The sequence below is a fragment of the Marmota marmota genome, unplaced genomic scaffold, assembly GCF_001458135.2.
Source record: "Marmota marmota marmota unplaced genomic scaffold, marMar, whole genome shotgun sequence".
Lineage (NCBI taxonomy): Eukaryota > Metazoa > Chordata > Mammalia > Rodentia > Sciuridae > Marmota > Marmota marmota.
The window spans coordinates 2,514,851-2,520,855 of record NW_025999894.1 but is presented as its reverse complement, the minus strand read 5'-3'; the positions used below and the strand labels follow the sequence as shown (position 1 = coordinate 2,520,855).

The 6,005-nt window shown below is 53.7% G+C and overlaps 1 protein-coding gene across 1 annotated transcript in view; it reads left to right on the top strand.

The window, feature by feature from the left end:
- Nucleotides 1-6,005, top strand: part of Natd1 (N-acetyltransferase domain containing 1) — a 33,683-nt gene that overhangs the window by 22,226 nt on the left and 5,452 nt on the right. The gene's annotated exons all lie outside the window — the stretch shown is intronic.

Genomic DNA, 6,005 nt, shown 5'->3' with positions numbered 1-6,005 from the left:
GTGCGGAGCCCGCGGGAGCGCGTCGTCCGAGCCACCAGGGGACTCCACCTGCGCCGCCCGGCTGCCTGCCTTCCGGTGTCGGGGACCCGCGAGGGCCGCGGTCGTCGGGGACCTGCCCCCTTCCCCGGGCGGCTCAGGGGCTGGTCGCTGCCCCGGGAACTGGAGCTTTTTTTCCCTACACTAGAATCTGCCCCCTGGAGAGTCCTCCTGCCACCTGGGGCTGACGGGGAAGGGCTCTCTCTCTCTCTGCCCTCGAAGGGAGTGTGATATGGGTTTGTATGGGGAGGGTGACAATGAGGTGACTCTGGGACAGTGGCCACTCGGCCTGTCTCTTCTGAGTGCTTCGGGGAGTAGCGCACACTTCACTGGACGTGAAGGACAGAGCCGCGCATTGGGCTCCTAAAAATGTGGATGGAGCATTAATTTTTAAAAAATATTTATTTTTTTAGTTTTAGGTGGACACAATATTTTTATTTATTTATTATTATTGTTGTTATCATTATTTTAATATTTATTTTTCAGTTTTTCGGCGGACACAACATCTTTGTTTGTATGTGGTGCTGAGGGTCGAACCCGGGCCCCACGCATGCCAGGCGAGCGAGCTACCGCTTGAGCCACATCCCCAGCCCCCTATTTTATTATTATTATTATTTTTTTTTTTTTTTAAGAGAATTTTTTAAATATTTGTTTATTTATTTTTAGTTTTTCGGTGGACACAACATCTTTGTTTGTATGTGGTGCTGAGGATCGAACCCGGGCCCCACGCATGCCAAGCTAGCGCGCTACCGCTTGAGCCACATCCCTAGCCCCTTTATTATTTTTTAATATTTATTTTTTAGGTGTAGATGGGCACAACACAATGCCTTTATTTATTTATTTATTTATTTATTTTTTAATGTGGTGCTGAGGATCCAACCTGGGTCCCCGCCTGTGCCAGGGCGAACCCCCTACCGCTTGAGCCACAATCCCAGCCCCCTGAGCATTATTATTATTATTTTTAATCAGAAAACAAGGTCAAGTCCTTAGTTCCTGTAGAGAGAGATTTTTACCAGCCCACATCCCCTTCCCCCCTAGAAGGTGGAAATAGAGGTTATGAAGTTGAGGACCGTGAACATCCTATCCCCCTGAACTCTCCACATTCCATCCCCAGCTCAGCCCTCCCTGGATACTGTCCAAGCCTCTTAGAGGCCACTGTGCCCATTTCCAAGAGGGAAAGATGGAGGCCCAGAGGTGGTCAGCCTCTGAGTTGAGGTAGCAGCGGAACAGCATTCTGCTTGGCTCCGGCCACTGGGCACTCATGGCCGTCGCAGGAACTGGGACTTCTGTTTGGGCATCCTGAGCATGGAGCTAGGCCCTGCCACTTCCATGGCCTTCTGATGCAACTGTCCCAATGTCTCTTAAGATGTGTGATGACACACCACCCCACATTACAGATAAGTAAATTGAGTTCAGAGCTGCAGGAAGTGTCTTGCTCAGCGTCACCTGAGGCCAGAGGCGAAAGCTCAAATCCGGACCCTGCTGACCCTGTCACACAGTCTTCCCTCATAGGAGCAAGTCTTTCTGCTGTGGTTCTGGCTGCGGCCCAATTGGCAGTGACATTCAGTGTTCCGGCCACTTTTGTGGGGAGAGCCTTGTGGCTTTTCAGATCCTCTCTTTTGAGGTTTTCCTGACTTCCAGGGGGGTTGTGGTTCCCCTGGTTGGCTCAGGAGGCCCAGGAGACTTGCAGAGAGAAAGAAAAAGGAATGTTTGAGTTTTTGTTTTTGTTTTTTTTCCCCCAAATGGCAAAGGACAACCCTACTGGGGGCTGGCTGTCATCCAACCATATTCTTACACTTTTCCCCTTCTGGAACTTACTGCTCTGTGGCTAACTATAGGTGTGGCTAGGGATCCTCCCAGTCCAATTCAGAGGCAGAGGGAAGCTGGCAGCTCCTTTTTTTTTTTTTTTTTTTTTTAAATTTTAATATTTATTTTTTAGTTTTTTGGCGGACACAACATCTTTGATTGCATGTGGTGCTGAGGATCGAACCCGGGCTGCACGCACGCCAGACGAGCGCGCTACCACTTGAGCCACATCCCCAGCCCGATGGCAGCTCCTTTTAAGTCCCCAATATAGGCAAAGCACAGCCCAGGGCTGGCCTCAGGGTGTCCAGGTGGCCTGGAGCTGGGTATATTTGAGGGCTGATGTGTGTCCAGCTTGGCCTGCCTGAGCTGGAGGGGCACAGACTCAGAGGGTCTCCTAGTGCCTGTACGGAAGCCTGAGGCTGGTGCCCCTGTGCCCATTAACAGATGTGGGCACTGAGTCTGAGCTGTCAAGCGGTCGGGGGCTGGCAGTGCAGGACCATGTTGAGACTGTCATTTCCCTGGCCTCTAGAGAAGGCTTATTCCTCAGGGTCTCCCTGTGGCAGAGCTGGGCTGTTTATCTTCCTGTGAGCTCTGGTTCTGAGTATCATTTACAGATGATACTGAGGCCCAGGCAGTGCAATGGCTGGCCAAAGTCTTGCATCCAAGGTGTGGAGGAGCTGGTATTTGTTCCCCAACTCTTTATTGAGCACCTATTGTGTGCCAGCACTCTTCAAGGTGCTAGGGACTCATGGAGCTGATAGCATCGAGGGGGAACGTGGCTGATAGATAAATTGTGAAGTCTCCTAGACAAGTAAGACTCTGGGGAGAAGGGGCGCAGGAAAGATTGGCGGGTGTGTAGGAGTGAGGCTGCTGTTTCAAAATCAGGTGTCCAGGAAGGTCTCCTCCCAAGAAACGGAGAAAGAAACTAGCAAGAAACTGAGCGGCCCCAGCAAAGAATGTTCCAAGGCAAGGGAACATAGCGTCCAAAGGCCCTGTGCTGCCCGGTGCGCGTTCAGAGCAGCAGGGCAGAGTGGAGGGGCCGGTAGGTAGGAAGAGGGGCTGAGATCATGGTGAGCAGACGGCGCAGGGCCTCGGGAGTGTGAATTTGTATGAATTTGGCTTTGACTCTGAGGCAGGTGGATACTCTAGGGGCCCCGTGAGTGTCCACCTTTCCCTCTCCCTCCCTCCGCCAGGGCTGAGTGTCCATCTTTCTGCAGGGAGCAGGATCACCCAGGATCCCAGAATCCTGGAATTTTTCCACATTCTCCCCACCGCCCATTTGCAGATAGGAAGCCTGAGGCCCCCCAAGAGGCTCTGAGGCCTCTGGCCTCCCCCAGCACCCTGCAAGGTTGAGAATACAGTGCCTGGCCCCATGGGGGACCGTTTCCCGCCCCAATCACCAAGACCCCCTCCCCCCAGCACCCCTGGTCCACTGTGGCCTTTGTGTCTCCCTGTGACTACCTTCCCTGACGACTTGCTGGGCCCTTTGATGCTGCACAGGGCACTGGGGTAAAGAGCCACAGGAAGGTCCCCATTGGCATGGGGGCTTTTACTTCCTTTATTTGGCTGGTTAGTCAGTTGGTAGCTCCCACAGGCCCGGCCAGCACTCTACCTCTGAGCCATGCCCAAGCCCTGACCTTTAACTTTTGGGAACCAGCTACGATTCATGATCTGGATCTGATTCTCAGTCCTCCTAGGAAGGAGGTGGGTGGTATAGATTTGTCCCTGCTTCATTCAGGTTCAGCCACTCTGGCCTCCTTGCCGTTCCTCGAATATCCTACCCCAGGACCTTTGCACACGCTGTCCTCACTACCCAACCTGTTCATACTCTAGATCTCCCCTCATTCCTTCTAGTCCTTGCACAAGAAAAACTTCCCCTGTACACTCTCTTTACAATGGCGCTCCCCCTCCCCCAAATCCCTGCCCCTTCTCTGCTATAATGTCCTATAATAGCACACAGATACCCATCACTTGAGAATCCTGAGTCATTTGTAATAATTATTGTTTATTACCTGTCTCCTCTACTGAAACAGAGCCTCCACGCGGGAGGATTTTGTTAGTTTTGTTCACTGCTCAGCACCCCATACTCTGCCTGAACAGAGTAGGCCCTCAGTGAATTTGGAGTAATTAATTAAATAGGGTAGGTGGGCAGCTCCCTCAGGGATCAGGTCAGTCCCAAATAGCTTCTCATGGCTGCTTGCCTGTCCCAAGGGGGCGGAGTTAAGCCCAGCAGATGCAGCCCTGAGGACCAAGTCCTGTGGGGTACAGCTGGGGCAGAGGTGGCCTTGGAAGCTGCAGCTGGGCATTGGCCAGGGCGGTAGGCATAGCCCACAGATCAACCGTCAGGCCAGGAGGGGGCGCCAGTGCAGGGCACCTGGAGGTGTGGGGCAGAGGAAGGGCTGGGGGAGAGCATTCTGGACCAAGAACTGCTCAGGCAAAGGCTTAGCGGCAGGAAGCAGGGGCGGTGGGCATGCCTTGGTGGGGCAGGAGAATGAACTTGGCTTGGGACTCAGAGGCCTGGTCCCCGCATCACCTTGAACCTGCTGTGTGACCCCTGACTCTGCAACGCACTTTCCTCAGCTGCCCGAGGAACTTGGGAGCTGGCTGGGGAGCCTCCCTCCTGGAGTTGGGGAGACCCAAGGGATTTCAGGGGCCAGAAAGCCTGACAAATGGGGGTTGGATCCTGTTCTGGGGTCTGATTTGCTTTTAGGACCCTGGGTGGCTCATTTGATCTCTTCTTCCCTTTGTGACAGCTAGCAGCACAGCAAGGCTGGCCACCCAAGCAGAATTTAGGAGCAAATTCTCTGGTGCTTTAACGTTAAGCCACGTAAAATGCAATTTTTTTTTTCCTTTCAAGTGAGAAATACGTGAAATACGATTGGCTCTTAAAACGCGGAGAAAGACAACTTGATGTTGACATGTTTTCCTTGGGAGCCAAGGAATGGTGTCTTCCAACCTCACACTGGCCGCGCCCTCTACCTGTCCTTCCTCCTCTCTTCCCTCAGCCATTTCCTGCTCATGTTCACACATCTCAGCTCAGGGAGTTTTCCGGGGAGGGCTCCTCCCGACTGCCCCTGGCATAATGGCCCTGACCCTCCCCGCACCCAGTGGATTTATCTCCTTCATGCACAAGAAACTCCCCGAAATTGGAAGGCTTGGGACAGCCTTGAGAGCACATGCCTGTCACATGCCAGCAACGTGGGAGGCTCGGGCACGAGTACTGCGAGTTCAAGGCCAACCTGGGAAACTTAAGTAAAAGTAAAGAGGGCTGGGGATGAAACTTGGTGGTCAAGCAGCCCTGGGTTCAACTCCCATTACAAAAGAAGGGACCCACCAATGAATGGAGCAGCATAAGGAGCAGAGGTCTAGCCGCACTCGGATCCTGCAAGGGAAAACCTCAGGGCAGCTCCGGGGTCCCACCTCTTCTCCTCCTCCCCAGGCTGCCCCCAGTGTCACCCACCAGGACCAGCGCAGCTAACACTGGTCTCCCTGCTCCTGTCTCCCCAGTCTGTCTCCCCCCCCCCCCGTGAAGTCGAGAATCACCTCCTGTGCATCCTCTTCCTGACCCATCTCGTGATGGCTTAGGCTCTGCAGGACTGTCACCTCCCTGCCCTCCTCTCCTCCATCCTCCCGATCACCTGCTCCACCCTAGCCACATAGCCTCGCCGTCCCTCCTATAGGGCCTCAGAGCCATTGCGCCTGCCTCCTCCTCCAGCACTCTGTCCCCCACCTAGCATTCCTCAGGGCTCTTTCCCACCCCGTGACACGTGACACGTCATGCTGTGGGAGGCAGGTCTCTTGGTGTCTTGGCCTTTGCTTTATGCCCAGGATTGAAACCGTTCCCGGGGCTCCATAGACCACTCGATGGGAGGACGGAAGGGTGGCCATCTGTGTGAGTGGATAGTTGGATGGAAGGATGGTTAGGTGGACAGACGGACGACGTGTGGCTAAAAACTGGGACTGAGCCAGGTCCTGTGGCACACGCCTGTCATCCCAGCAGCTCAGGAGGCTGAGGCAGGAGGATCCCAAGTTCAAAGCCAGCCTCAGCAACGTAGCAAGGGCTAAAAAACTTAGCAAGACCTTGTCTCAAAATAAAAAGTAAAAAGGGCTGGGGATGTGGTTCAGGGGTTAAGCACCCTGGGTTCAATCCCTGATACTCAAAA